This window comes from Pipra filicauda, unplaced genomic scaffold (genome assembly GCF_003945595.2).
Source record: "Pipra filicauda isolate LSUMZ 115617 unplaced genomic scaffold, ASM394559v2 scaffold151_size3305965_pilon, whole genome shotgun sequence".
Classification (NCBI taxonomy): Eukaryota; Metazoa; Chordata; class Aves; order Passeriformes; family Pipridae; genus Pipra; species Pipra filicauda.
In genome coordinates, this window is record NW_024104007.1 from 184,501 (window position 1) to 200,125 (window position 15,625).

The following is a 15,625-nucleotide window of genomic DNA, read 5'->3' on the forward strand; positions in this document are numbered from 1 at the left end:
CTGATAATATTTAATTTAACTCCACTGTTTCAGTGCTCATCTCTAGAGCTGATGTGTTTCGCTAAGGGAAAAGGAATCCTTCCCCTCTGAGGGCTTGGTTGGGTGTGCCCATTGATCTGAACTACTGCAAGATATTGAACTTGTATTGATTTCAACTTTAGGCTGTATCTCTCTGGATGTTTACATGATGACACACTCAAAATCTGTGGAAAAACGCTCAAATATCACCTTTACTAACCTGGTGCCAAGTACAAGATTCAAGCATTGGAACAGGCTTCCCAGGGAAGTGGTTGAAGCACCATCCCTGGAGTTATTTAAAAGGTGTGTAGATGTGGCACTTGGAGACATGGTTTAGTGGTGGACTTGGCAGTGCTGGGTTAATGACTGGACTTGATTGACTTAGAGGTCTTTTCCAACCTAATAGATGCCATGTTTCTACGATTCAATGTCAAAATTGAGGCACTTAAATTGCGGAGACAAGGGTGCTGGGGTCCCGAGAGGAAGGTGCATGGTCCCTTGGCTGGACAGAGAGGGTCCCCCCACCGGGGACGGGGCGCACCCGCACGCACCGGGGCACAGCAGGGCTCTCAGACGGTTCTGGCTGGGGCGGGAGGGCAGAGCTCGCCTCCAGGGCGCCCAGGGGCCACAGGAGGAAGGGGCACATTGAGGGGGGTTCAGGACCTCTCTGCGGCGAGAGGAGCGGCGAGGGGGATGTTGGCTCCGGGGAGGGCTCTTCCTCCGGGGATGCTCTGCCAGGGCGATACCAGGAGAGAGGACCGGCGCTGCCGCGGTGACATCCCCGGCAGAACGCGGGGCGGGGGCGGCGCAGCGGGACCCCCCGGCCGGGTGGGAAGAAACTTCCCCAGCGGGGCCGGTCCGGACCCCCCGCTCCGCCCGCGCCCCGCCCCGGAACGGGGCGAGGCTGCTGCGGGCGGGCAGAGCCCGAAGGCTGCGGGCGCCGGCGGAGGGTCCTTGCCCGCCGCAGGGTCGGTGCCCGCCGCAGGAAAGCGCCGCGGTAAGGCCGAGCTCCGCGATCGTGGGGTCCTCTCAGCCGGGACAAGTTGGGCTGAACCCCCCTCCCGGGGCTGCAGCCCGCCTGAGCATCTCCCCCTCCCTCCGCTGGCGTCCCCCCGGTCCCAGCCCCGGTGACCGGGGAGGAAGGAGCTCGGCGGGCCGGAGCTCGGCAGGCGGCTTGGAAGCTGCAGAGAGGGATGGCTGAGCGCAGGGGGGGGTGGAGGCGCGACAGGAGCAGGGAGGTGTAGGTAGGACCCGGTCTGGGCTGCAGGTGTGGCCGCAGGGCGCATCGCTGGGACGTGGTCCCCGCTGGGACGTGGGAGAGGTAGGAGCCAGTCCGGGTTGCAGATGCAACAGAGCGGTGGATAGGTGGGACCTGGACCAGAATGCAGGTGCGACGGTAGAGCATACAGGTGGGAGCTGGTCCGGATTGCAGCTGCAAACATACCGTGTACGGGCTGGATGTGGTTTGGATCGCAGGTGGTGGATGTGGTTTGGATCGCAGGTGCAGCTACACCGTGTCTAGGTATGACGTGGTCCAGATTGCACGTGTAGGTGCAACGTGGTGCGGGTTGCAGGTGTGATGTGCAGGTGGGATGTGGTCCTGCTGTGCCGGGGGGTGACTGAGCATCTCCTAGCATAGAGTGTATGGCTGCTGTGCCTGTGTCCGGGCTGGGCAACTTTCAGGCTTTTATTTTGAAATATTCTCTTATCCAGTGGTTTTCGGACGTCTCCCAAGTCCTGCCCACTTTTCCCACATACTTCTCTCCAGCCTCATCCTCCCTTTTGCTCAATAACTCTGCAATGATGAAATGGCTTCTTGCAACATCAGCACGCAGAGCTGAATTCCAGAGCTCGGGGGCGGGGAAGGAGTGCTCAGACACACTGATCTTAGGAGGAATACCCCAGAACTGTGTTCGTGGTCATCCCTCCCAGTACCAGATCGACACTGTGAAATGTACATTGCTTTTCTCGGATTTCTGAAGAATTTCTCAGGGTAAACACAGTGGGAAACGACCTGAGGCTCCCTGGTAAATTGCAAGGAAACTTCTGGCCTAAGTCAGTTGAAAAGAAAAGTTGGAGTCAGCAGAGTTACGGTAAGGTTGCCATCGTCCTACTGAACTTGCTCAGAATTTGGGCTGTCTGGCCACTAATCTCATTTCTCTGCCATCCACTTAAACTTGTTTTTCTGCTACACAGAGGCTGCCAAAACTGGGGGGGTGGGCAGGAGGGGATCATAGGAACCTATGAGAATATGTGATTTTTTTTTTTTGTCCTATTATAAGTTAATAATCCCATTTCTAGGCTGTCATCCAAGAATATTGCTCAAAAAATGCAAGCAGTGTACAAGACCCATTGTATAAAAGATAATCTAAATGTAGGACAGGAAGGGACCTGGCAGGTCAGCAAATCTAAACACAGAATGATATTATGCCTTATTGCACACCACTGTAATTCATTTGTCCCTGGTCTCCTGGGAAGGGGAAGTTTCACTACTGAACTGACACCGTAATTTTTTCTCCAATATATGGTTTTCTCTTACTTTGTATTTGCACTGTGACTGCTTAGTTCTCCCAGTATAGATGCTTTTCTCTCTTATCAATATAGAAATAGGAGTTGAATGCTTTTCATTGTGTCATGCCATGCAAGATAGAACTTGCTGTCTGCTTTCATGAAGCGGGCTCCAGCTTATGCTGCTCCCTGGCAGTCATGAGCTGGCCTTCTTATTCTCTGACTTCCCTGTGGATGAGCAGAGCTACCAGGCTCAGAGGTCTGTCCTGTGCCTCTTGTGTTTTGACATCTCACCTGGAAATAAATCCCTCAGCTGGTAGGTACTGCAATTAACCTCCTCCTCAGGTTCCTCCTGTCCTGTGATGGGGGTGGGAAACTGTGATTTTCTTCCTCAGATGTCCATCTGACTTGTTTTCTGCTGTCAGCTCTCATCTTACTCCAGGCCTCTTATTAATCCTTTTTTTATTGCATATCCCCATGTTCTGTGCTGGTACAGTATTCCCCCAGCTTTCTCCCACTTGCTCCGTCATGAAGGGAGAACTTAAGTTTGTAGTGACCCCTGCCAAATTCAGACTGACTCTTCCATTTGATTGTCTGTCCAATCCTTTTAGGTCTGTACCCTATTTATTACGATTTGTCATCTTTTGTTTGTTAAGTCCTGATTTTGCTGAGCTGCTCAGCAAGTTGGCTGTATGTACTTCAGATGAGTTTGAAGCTGAATTTTGCCCCTGTCTTGTGTGCCGGGTACACTGGGTACGTTTCCCAATTTTCTACTAGCTGAGTAGAAAATTTTTCTTACCAAAGCAAGCTAAGTTGCATCTTGTCCTCCTTTCCCCCTGTTTACTTCCATGGCATCAGTTATTAGGGTGTTTTTTTTCTGCAACAATTATTCTGTTGATGAGGGATGTTTAATCCCACCATTGTGCTGTAACCAGCCGTGAGTAGAAGACGGGTGTAATTCAGCAGTGGGTATCAACACAGTGCTGTAGACTGGGCAGTGAACAATATTCATAGAGCTGAAACAGCTGCAGGAACTTCAGACAAACTCAGTGCTAATATCTGAGCTCAGATTTAGCTCCCAGTCGAATATCCTCGCTCTTAATATTTGCAGTAGGGTCTATCAATAGTGATTCAGAGGAAGTACCACCCACTGAATCAACAAAGTCAGCTCACAAGGTACTGAACAAATCCAGCTCTGCTCGGTCCAAAATACCACAGCCAGTATGTGCAGATAAACACTTCACAAGGAGTTATCCCTGTTCTGTTCATTAACATTGGACATGGCTTTTTATATAATCAGATGAAAAAAACCCAAATATTTTGCAGAAGCTAGATGCAGTTCTGCAGCATGATGCTCCTCGTGTTCAGTGCATGACTACCTGCTTCTGACCTAATATATTATAAGCCCTTTGGTGTTATCCACCAAACTCAAGTTTATTCCAGTGTTTCTCAGCACTGCATGTGCAGCAGTTTATCACACAGTGCTCATGAGTGTGCTGCTGCAGAGCCTGCTTTCATTTCCCAGTGGCCAGAAAAAGCACTGAGAGCACCAAGTGCTGCAACAGAGCAGGCAAACAATCTGTATTTTAATTATACAGAGACCTCTTGGGTTCTGTGCTGTCAACTGAAGTGCTAAGAACAAATTGGGGGAAGGAAAAAAGCCGTGTCAAATTTTGAGCTTTGACTTTCTCCTTCTAATGAAGGCCAGCATCGTACTTGTAGGTCTGGTGTGGGGTTTGTCACAGCATCCCAGTTGTCCCAGTTCTGCAGGCATGCTTTAAGAACTGGAGCAAAGCACAAAACGGGAATGCTTCGAAAAAGGGTTCTCTGCATTTGGGCAACTTCTCTGTGCCTCTCAAGATTCTTGTCAAGGGCAAGTATCATCTTTTTTTCCTAGGAAAAAAAATTACTAGTGAGCAACAGCCAAGCCTTATAATTGCTACCAGATAACGTCAGCGGTAGATGAGCTGGTTTAGTGGAACTGAATGTGGAAACAAATAGGGGTGTGGGGTTCATACATGAGCCCCTGAGTCATAGCCTGGCATCTACAGGAGTGCCCGCAGTTAAGTAAGTGGTTGTGTGATGTGGCAGGTGAACATTTGTTGCTGTTTTGCCAGCCAGCCTCTCACATCTGCAGAAATCATCAGGAGAGCGTCTAACAGCATGGTGGTTTTTCTGTTTGATATAACGAACACATATTGTTCCCAGATTCAGCTGTTTCTACTGGTTTGATACCTGAGCTGACATTTCAAAGCCCTGGGAATGCTGAAGCCACAGATCAATGAGAATCTTAAGCAAGCAATAGTGTTTGCAAAACCTCTTTAGCATTTGATGGTGTATTTCAAGGTGCTCCAAAAAAAGAGTAAGCCAGATAAAGGACATCAGGCAAAGCCAGAAAGGAGGACTGAGAGCTGGTGGATGAAGTCCTCATCCCAGCGTTGGAGTCACTCAGCTGATTCCAAAATGTTTAACTACCCTAAAAGAAACAGGTCACTTCAGAAGGGATGTTGCTCCAGCACTATGTCCAGGAAAACAAGTACAGGCAAATGAAGAACTGCCAGATGCTGTAGCTGGTAAGGCAGGATGTTGAATTTGGCAAGGTTGTAGTGGGAATCACCAGGTCCTGCTACTTGGCATTGACTTCCCATTTGTTTTTCTTACCACAGCCATTATTTTGCCTCAGCTGAGGTGTAAATGGTATTAATTTGGGGGAATGTCTGAGGGCAGAGGAGGGATTTGCTCTTTGCATTGCTGCTCCATTAGGGTCTGTTGAGCAGGTGTCCTCAGTCACCCCTTGGTGCTGAGAGGAATTGCCCAAAAGGGACACAAAGGAAATTTCAGTTGATGGTTTGCGTAGCTGCTCTCAGAGTACCCACAGGTTCAGTAATACTGATTTCACCCCAAATCCAACTTGCAAAGCCTTCTGTTGCCTCTGCTGCTCCCAAGCTGTGGTTAACGCCAACATAGGACATCACTAGTGGCAGCTGGCCACCTTGGGACTAAGTGGGTCTCCACTTTTCCAGCTGGGAGAGCTGAGTCACATTTTAACAAGCGAGGACAGCACAGGAATTTGGAGATCACTCCAGGAAAGTGTGGGAAAGGAGTCACCCTGCAGCCATAAAACCTCTATATTTAGTTGTACTTTAAAATGGATTTTGCGGTTGCAGAGGTCAAATGAGTTTGGAGACCCGCAGATCTGTTTTGCACGGAGCCTCTGCATGGGGAGTCATGGCCACCTGTCCCCCCACTGTGTTCCCCAGAGGTAGGGACATCCAGCCTTGTCCCTGTCCCAGGGACTGCACGGTGAGCTCATCTCTTGCTGGAGGCACAGCCTCTCCCCAGTGTACCTTGGTAAGCAGAGGAGATGAAGGGAGAGAAGCAGCAGAGCCCCTTTCCTCTCTCCAGATCAATGAATGAGGTTGGCATCATCTTTCTTTCTTTATTTATAACTTTGGTGAGCATCTCTGCTTGTGTCAATGTAGCTAAGGAATAACTTTGTTACCCTCCGCTCTGTCGGTTAAATTGCATTATTTTTAATGAGGCAGCTATCTCCATGCTGCTTCTGTTCTGCTGGTTTCCCCTATCTGGGAAGTGTCTGCTCCTCGTCCATCCTGCTTTTCTGTTAAGTCATTGCCCAGCATTCTCTGGAAGCAGTGAGCTAAGTGTTAGCTTTATTTTCTGACAGAGGCCCCAAGTGGAAACAAAAGTTCCCATTGTACAAGGCAGCAGGTTTTTGTGGGTGATGCTTTTCTTCCCACACCCTGCCGAGAAGTCAAATTGTGGCAAATCAACTCATTCCACTGTCTGGCCGAGATCAAGGTACTTCACCTAAATAAAAGGATGATCCCTGCTGCCAAAGGATTTACTCCAAGGAGTGGGTGCAGCCCCTTACGGGCTGGGGGTGCAACCCAGAGGGATGCAGGAGGAGAGGCAAAGCCACACAACCCTCCCTGGACCATTCCTTGTGCACTGGCCCGTTTCTTCCATCAACACTGCAGTGCCCAGCTCCGAGATCTTTCCCTCTGTCCCAGCGGGTCCCTTGGGGGCCCCAAGTGGCACCAGGGGGTTTTGGGGTCCAGCTTTGGGGTTTTGCCCCCCTCGCTGCCCACAGCTGTGGACTCTGGGCAGCCGCCTCCGCTGCATCATCTGTGTGAGTAAGCCTCCCTCCCGCCCCAGAAACAGCCACAATCTTCTCCTTTGTGTGCTTCTAGCTCAGAAAAGGCTGATTCATTCTCTGAAGCAGATTAATTACTTCTGCTATTTTAAAAAAAAAAAAGAGATAAATCCTTTAGAATTGGTCAGCTTAACTTTCAACTGTGTGCACAATACAGTAAAGCAAGTGTGCTCCGAGCCAGAGCATGAAAGTTCGCAAGGAATAAGAAACTGGGTGTTGCAGTATTTACCTGGTATGTCAGCAGTGGGCTCTGCAATTTAGGAAGTATTTGTGAATGTGTCTTCTTCTTGACTGATATGACAAACAGTGCAACTCTGAGCCCACCGTGAAGGTGAACTGGGGAACAAATATTTTTATTCCCTGATACATTTTATAGCTTGTTTCCCTTCTGGTTTACATCACGCTGATGTGGCAGCCGGCTCCCTGAGTAGCTCGCTTCTGAAGCCTGGCTGAGCTGCTCCATTTCTCCCTCGAAAGGCAGCTTTCCAGCCTGCCTGGCTCTGCTCACTTGTTTATGCACTGATGGGCTGTAGTTCCCCATTTCAGAACAAGCTGTCCAATATTCATGAGTTATTTTATATTTACCCAGTTCTGAGGCTTCTTTTGTAAGTCCGGGGATAAATTCTGGGTTTTGTTGTTTCCATTACTGGAAATGGACTGAACCTTCACAAACATTACCAAGCCTTAAATAAGGCCTCTATTTATCTAGAAAGGAAGGGAAAGGACTAACACAAAGCTAAATTGATTTACAAGCCTGTAATTCCCAAACTCCTGTTCTGATAACACTTGTAAGCAAGTGTTGGGGCAAGCCATATGTGTAGAGATGAATCACTTATAAAATGATATCCTAATATTAATTGTGTATTAATTTATTAGATAAATACAGTGATTTTCCTCTTGAAGATTAATGACAGCACAAGTTCAGCTGGCATAAAGCACTGCAGCTCTTTAGACTATGCAAACCTGAGGATATGACTGAACAAGTGATTTCTTTGCAAACAACAAAACGGTATCACTTATTTCTAAAGTGATTTAAATTATACTGCAGGAAAAACTGAAAGAGATCAAAATGTCAGTATAAGGTATCCTGCATGTACAGTAAGGTCATTTTGCCACAGCATGAGAAATTCCCAGGATCAACCTCCAGTTGGTTGGGCCATATTAAAATCTGTTTGCATTAATTCCAAGACTGACTTAGAACTGGAAAGATAATATCAAGGAGGACAACTTTAGGTCCTCTCAAAACAGCTGGACCAAGTACTGTAGCAAAATGAGGGGTTAAGCCAGTCAATGTTTTAGGATTACTGCGTTATAAAACAGGCTCTTCAGACTTTTTCACCCAACGGAAGAGCAAATACTTTGAAGGTATCTTTTGATTTCAACATAATCTTTTGGATTATGTTGAAATCATGCTAAGCTGCCCTTCTTCAAGAATTTATTTTAAACTGCTCAAATGCTTAACTTCTTGAATTAGCAGCTGAGCATGTTTTCTGGTTACTCTTAGCGTTCACATTCTCACAATCGTGCAGAAAAGTACCTGGCAGTATCTGAGGCTGTGCTCCTTAATGTGTGAAATATGTGCTTCGCCCAGGCCATTAGGAATCCTGACTAGGGTCAGCCTTATCTGAACAAAAACACTCAGAATGTTTGCTTTTGGGCTGTTCACCAGATGAGATACCAGCCACCCTGATTCGTCAGCAGTTGAATGGAAAAGCTGATTTCTATAGGAGGGAATTATGTTTGCAGCCCTTTTGGAGAACAGCTGGAAAAATACTTCTCCCTTCTGTACCATTCTGGTGTCTTGGTAGCTTTTTTCCGGAACTGATGTCTGTAAAGGTTGATATGGATCTGTGTAGCTCTTTGGCTTAGTGGTGCCCTCAACCTTTTCCCCTTCAGACCTCTGACATCAAACTGGTTTCTAAGGAAGAGCTATTGTCTCCCTGAAGGTCTTCATCCTTGTGCAAGTGAGGAGGGCTTGTGTTTGGGCTGAAAGAGTACAGAGGACAGGACCTGCCTACCTCTCTCCCTGTGGGCAAGTCTTGGATGGTCTTTCTTCTGTAATTACATCTTCTTGCTGCTGCAGCACCAGTGTGTGTACAGGGGAGCAGAGTTCATCTGCCGTGGCAGCCTTCATCCTGGCAATGCCTAAGCGGTTCCCCTGCAACCTTAGTACATGTGCAATATCTGTATGCAGGATAAATAAACTGTATAAATACCAGGCTCCTTCCTCAGCCTGTGCTTAGGTGCACATACATCCTTTAGAAACCTGTACATGGGTCTGTGCCCTTTGCTCTGGGCAGAACTGCTAGTGCGGTTTGGGATTTTGGCAGAGACTTTTGCCATCACCTGCCCAAAGAAAGCACCAAGTTCCCCACAGTTAATGCTTTCATCTCCCCAGCTGGAAGCACCCTCCCCAAAACAGGATGTTTCTTTGTTGCAGAAGCTTCCTACCAAAAGAACTGCAGAGCAAGTTTTGTGGATGTTTTAAGCAGATCGACCCCATTAAATACAAAGTTCCCGGAAATATGCATGTGCTGGCAGTAGCAAAGTCTTTTATTTTTGTTATCTGAAGTATCCATTAAATAAAGACTACTTCAGAGGGCTTTTTTTTCTTCCTTTTAACATCCTCTAAAGTGAATGTATTCAGCAGAAAAGCAGTCAGAGAGCTGGTCTGTGGCAAGAGGGATGGATGGATATCAGTCTCTGAGGAGAGTAGAGAAATTCAGTAAGCAGAAGAGCCAGCAGCAGCCAGATTTGCAGTTCCTGTCTTGCTTCTGTGGCTTCCTGAGGATGCTCAGATGTCTCTGCTCCCTATGGAGGGAGCAAACCAGCTGCTGTCACTGTGCTCTTTCTGTACCTGGGAAGGTCAGCGTTCGTTCACCCCATCTGCTTCCCAGCAGTTCTTCTGGCATCTCCTGCTTTCCCCACGGCACAGGGTCATGTTGCAAAGGCCAGACATCTTGTCGGTGAAGGGGGAGATTTGGCTCTCCCCCTAAATTTATATATCCTCACCTGGCCAAATCCCCTTTCAGTGCCATTTCAGGACTCCCTTTGACACTGGTACTTCTGGTTGCTTAACTCAGAGCTCAGTTCTCAGATGAACAGAGAAGCTGAATTATCCACATTTCTTTCCAGTACCCTAATTTTTCCCCTATAAAAGCGTGTGGTTGTCTTCACTGGCCACATAGGTACCACAATAGCCAGTAATCTGGTCCCAGAGATACAGAGGCGAATTACACCTGTAATTCCTGAATACTGCCTATGCTGATGTTTAGTAATTTAGTAGCAAGTGATACTAGGCATTTTAGGCAGGATCACCTAAAAAGAGCCAACTCAGCAGACCTCTGGCTGGCATCTGTCCCTGCCAGCCAGAAATGAGCTGGGTGTCTCCTTTCCAAAACCCTTCACACGTCTTGCTTGAAAAGCCACTGGCACGGGAATGGGTTTGTTACAGAAACGCAGAGCAGTGAGAAGACACTGATTGCTGTAATTAGGAATAATCTAATTCCTAAAGGCAAATGGGCTGTATTTATGTCTGTTTAATTGGATTCCTGCATTTTGTGGACCTGCCGTGTGGGCAGTGAAGCCATTGCACTGTGCTTCAGAGGCAGCAGAGCGATACTTGACGTGTAGAGGATCTCAGCTCTGCCTTACCTAACATGGGACTAAACTCTTAGTTCTTGATATAATCTGTCTGATTTTGGTGTAGTTACTATTCAGAGGACCACCAAATCATCTGCTAAAACTAGGGTAAAATTGGGCTGATCTGCTGGGGGAAAACCATTAGCCCTCTCTCTGAGTGACTTGAAAGTAAAGTTGGTAGGATGGAAGCTCAGACATGAGGGAATGGATCCATAAAAGGATTTATGCCCTTAACACCCTACATCCTTGTGGTCTGGGGGCAAAGCTTCACTCCCCAGGTTAGCACTCAGCTCTCCTGGAAGATAAGCCTTTGGACTCCCACTGGCACCCCTCTCCAAGCACATCAGCTTGGGGCTGCCGCTGCTTCCTCTAGAGGAAGAGTAGGCCAGATGTGCTGAGGAAACCCTCTCTCCCCAGGCAGTGCCCAAAACATTCCATCAGAGACACAACCCCATGCCTGGATTCTTTCTAGTCATGCAGTGAAAAGCAAACACCTTTGCTGGGGCCAAGTTACAGACAGTCAGGTTGATGGACTTTGGCCAGAGCTGAGCTCAGCAGGGTGCAGGAACATCCATCTTTCCACGAGGTGCTCCCACTCAGGCTGGCATTAGAGCATGGTGAGGGTGTGGGCAGCTGTCTGCAGCAGGCAGAGCAGCAAACATCTGGAAGCAGCAAGAGTGATGCTTGGGTTCTTGGGAGCAAGAGCTGGGTTCCAAATGACCTCATTTTTCTCAGATGCTGCCCACTGCTGCTGCTCTTCATGTCCTTGGGACCCACAGACAGCCACTGCAGCTCTAGAGCTGTTTTTTCTGCTTTTCAGACGAACTTCTCTGCTTCTGCTTTTTCTTTTTCATTTTTATGTGGGAAATGATGCAGCCTTTCTAAGAGAAGCATTTCTGGCATTTCTCACAGATCCAGGCTTCAGATGAAATCTGATGGGAGCTGACTGATAGCCTTTTACATTTCTTCCATGGTTTTCAGGGACAGAAATGTTGCACCATCACAATCCTTTCTTTGCAGGACTTTTTTTTCCCCTTAATTTTTTTTTTTTTGTTCACTAAAACCTGCTGTGAGCCTGGTCCTGCTCCTAGGAACCCGATTAGCAACTAATCTTCTGAGGACTTGAGGATTAAACTTCAGGAGTGAATGCTATGCATAGGGACATTCACTTGCTGTTGTAAAACCCATCGTGAATTAACATTAGTCTTGGATTGTATAGACACACCCCCAGAGTGTTTCCTGTGGCAGGATGGGGAATTATGTGGAGTCATTTCCTTGGACATTAAATTGTTGTGGTGAAACTGTTTTAATTAGAAAGCACGTGGTAGTTGGTCTCTTAAAGGCCAGCTGAATTTGGACTAAAGGGCAGACAGATCAGTGGATTTCTAATACTGGTGGAGTTGTGCTCATGTACACAAGGGTTGAGTTTCCCACCTAAGGCAGGAAGACTCTTGCTGTGGGCTCCAACTTTTGATCTAGGAGGTTCATTTCAGAGTAGAACCTCACAGAGTAAGAAATAAGCAGTATTTTTTTTTTGAAGGCTGCTACCCTGAGCCGGGCAGGAGGCCTATGCTAAAATGGGCCATGTTGAAATATTCACAATTTAATAATGACTGGGTTTCAGTTAACACCTCCCGAGAGGCTGAATGGATGCACTTGGCAGCTGTGGCTCACAAACTAGTTTCCACGTGAAATGTCAACCAGAAAGGCACAGAGATATTTTCTGTTAAAAAGAGCTTTTAATATCTTCAGAGCCTGCTCAGCCTGTAAAAGCTGGGCTTGACTGAAGTTCACCAGGACTTTAGAGGTGCCCAGTGAGGGCAGGATTCTCGTCATTGAGCCCCTGCCCAGAGGACACTGCCTGAGCCCTCGATCTTTGCTTTGCTGATCCTCTCCCAGCTCCCACAATGGGCAGCCTTGGGTTAGACATCCTCAGTATTTTAAACTGTCCTGGCTCTTCCAGTATTGCAGAGAGCCCTGAGATCTTACAGTGTTTAAAGCTCTGGTGTCACAAAGCCAGAAAACCCAGTGCAGCTCATGAAAGATGCAAGGGGCTGCCCCACCCACCCCCATGCTCTCCGTCCCACCACCCTGGCCATCCTGCATCCTCTTTTTTTCTTTTCTATTTTTTTCCCTTTCCTCTGCCAGATCATTTCCCTGCTTTGGTCATTTCCCTTCTCTGAGTAACCCCATGGCAGGACTGCTTTCTGATGCTGGCAGATGGACTTGGAGTGGGTGCAAGGCTCCCGCCTTCCCAGCCCATGGGGAAGTGTCACCCTCCCAGTGCAGTGTGAATGAGAGGGGTGACAAATGACATGCAAATGCCTTCCCTGGAGGCTACAGAAAAGTCACTTCCTCGCACCTTTCCGAAGGCTGGTATTTGCATACTATTAGACACTGACATCCTGTTGAACTTTCTTAGAGTTGTAGACGTGCTCGTTTGGGGATTTAGGCTTTATTGACTGAAGGTTGCTTGGCAGAGAAGGAGAAAAGGAGCTGGCTGGGGAAGGGAAGGCTTGCACAACTGGTACAGAAAGGTCCTTCGATGTGAGAGAGACAAGGGAATTATTTGGCTTCAGCTCTGAGGTAGGAATTCTTCTCTCTGACAGTTTTCTCTGTCCTCTTGGCATCCTGTGGAGGTGTTTAAAAACATCAACAACAAAAAAAGCAATAATAGGGTTTTGCCACTCATAATATCTGTGTGACAGCTTCCCACAGAGCGGAAGCTGGAAGTCTTAGAAAGTTACCACTGCACTGTCCATGTTGCTGGGTAACAGCTCCTGCTTCTCGCGTGACCCCCAAATTGGAATAATAAATTGCATCCGGAAATGCTGAATGATGCTGGGATTGCTAGCAGGTGGAGGTGCTGCCTGAGCATGGGGGCACTGGAGCAGGGGGTCCTCCAGACCTGCCTTACTCCCAATCAGTGTTTTCCTGGGATCTGGACCTAAGTCCCATTTCTTTCCAGCTGGGGTCCGAGGCTCCCACGGATCTGCTGATGATAGCAGGGGGGAAGCCCCAGTGAGGCCGAGATGAAGCATTGGTGGTCCAATTTGCTGCAGCACAGCTGGGTGTTGACACCCTCTGTCTTCATGGGGCAAGTGCTGGCTACCACCTCACATCACTCCAGCACAAAATCCGCCATGCCTCCCAAGGCCTGCGGGAACGTGTGAGGATGCCCAGGGCTCATACCCACCATGGAAAGCTGCTTATATTGGTTTGTCTGACTGGGCACTCATATAGACGGGGAAGGCTGGTGCCTTGCTTCTGGCCAGGTCTCCCCAGTGGCAGTGGCCATTACCAAAGCAAAGGTCTGAGATCTGCACCAATCTGGTTTAAACCTGGCTCACCAGCTTAAGGGATATGGTTATTGAGTGTCTTCACACAGTGTCATCATATTAACAATGAGTGGTTTTAAACCCATTTAAAGCAAAGCTCATGGAACCTTTCAGTATATAAATAAGGGTTTAGATGCCACTGAAGATCCTGACGTAAACATCCTTGAGCATCTCACTTAAGCTTGATTTGTGTGTGGTACCTGTAGCAGCCTGATGATTTATGTATTTGTTTATTTACTGTGAGGAAGAAGGCACTGGTGACTTTTATTTCGCAGTGTGGTTAAACCTAGTGTAACCCCACCACTACCAAGACATACTGAATGGACACATTTACCCTCTGTGTGAGACATCACACAATATTGTAGCTTGTATTTGCCCAGGAGAGAAAAGTTGTGCTGGCACACAGCATCCTGATAGTGGTGGATGGGACTGAATCAGGACAACATGTTTTTCCTTTATTTGTGAAAGAATAAGCTATACTGGCAAAATACATACAAATTTATATCAGTATGGCCACTTTTTGTCTATACACTGAAGTCCTTCTCTGCAAGTTTGCTGCCAGAAGAAGCCATTGCCAGCCCCATGCCAGGCCCAGTCAGCATGTCGATGGCACAGCTCCTGCCCAGCTGCAGCAGATTGTGTGTCCGTGCTCTCTCATTTCCTAAAGACAGAACACTCCCCGTAAAGGTGTGGCACTGCTGTGGGCACAGACAACCCTGCACTGTGTTGTGAGAACTCCTGTGTGCCTCACATGAGGGGTGTGCCACAGCAAAGCATAGTGTGCTAGAGACCCCATGAGCTTCTTCAGTATTGAAGAACAAGATTGGGCACTCATTCCAAGACCTTTTCATTTTTTGAGCATAAATTGCACATTCTGGCTTCTGATATGGGTGAGGATAAAGAATATGAAAAGCTAAAGGCTACTGTGGCTACTGGCCATGGCAGCAGAAGTGTGGAGCAGCACTAGGTTTGCGTGCTGAGTCGAGGACGGTTGGGCAAACCAATGCCTTTGTCTTGCCCGCCTGCATTTCCCACTGTACCCTTACCCTCAGCTCCCCTGGGAGACTGAGAACACTGCAGCTTCCTACAGAGGCTAATGGGCCCACACCAGGGGCTCAGGTTGGTTTCTAAAACAGAGATTTGTGGTTCCTCCCAACTAGTCTTAGTGTGTGGGAGGATGGTTTTGTTAGTCTGTATGTACGCGAGCTGTTCCGACTCTGCACGGGAAAACACAGCAGTACAAATGAAAGCAAAAGGAGAGGTGGAGAAAACCCGTCACGCTTCTAAAAGTGATTTAGCCAGGATGTTTTTTCTTTTTAGTGACTGAGTAGTCTGACATGTTGCAAAATACAAAGGCTCAGCATATTCCCAGCAGCAGAGTGAAAGCTGGAACTACCCAGAAGCAAAACCTGTCATTAGCAGTCAGCCAGGCAGAACGGGCTCCTGAGTGCCAGGAACAGGCACGGAAGGAAGGAGGGGCTGAGCAGCTTTTCTCAGGGGCCAGCAATGTGCCCCAGCAGCCTTGCAGAGGACTGTGAGGGCAGAACGTGGGATAGGGATGCTCCCAGACTTCGAAGGGCAGCAAGAAACTACTGTTCCCCCTCACGCACCCCCGTTCTTTAGCACAGGCAGCGAGTTTGCTCCAAAAAAATCAGACCAGTTTTGATCTGCAGTTTTTCTCCCTGTTGTTTTCACTCAGTTATACTTAGCTGCCCTGAGAAATCTCTTTTTACATGTCCTCCCCAGTCCTTGCTGTGATCCATGTCGTCCTGGAGGCATGCAATAATTTAGACTGTGTGCTGTGCAGCTCTGTTCTCCGCAGCTTCACAGGATGGAGAAAGTATTGACGTGCCCTGATTCATCTCACAGATGTCATCTCCCTAGGAGCTGACTTGAAGGACAGAGGGGCACAGAAAACTCAATCTGGGTAGCACCTGATTCAGAA

At 48.0% G+C, this 15,625-nt stretch overlaps 1 protein-coding gene across 4 annotated transcripts in view; it reads left to right on the top strand.

The window, feature by feature from the left end:
- The first annotated feature begins 878 nt into the window (after positions 1-878).
- Positions 879-15,625, top strand: part of INF2 (inverted formin 2) — a 43,779-nt gene continuing 29,032 nt past the window's right edge. Inside the window, exon 1 of one of the 4 annotated variants that reach the window (XM_039378964.1) lies at positions 879-1,015. The gene's annotated coding sequence lies outside the window, so the exon portion shown is untranslated. Of the gene's footprint in view, positions 1,016-1,798; positions 2,112-15,625 lie in introns of those variants that run through there. The other 3 variants (XM_039378962.1, XM_039378963.1, XM_027716496.2) reach the window with 3 other exon arrangements.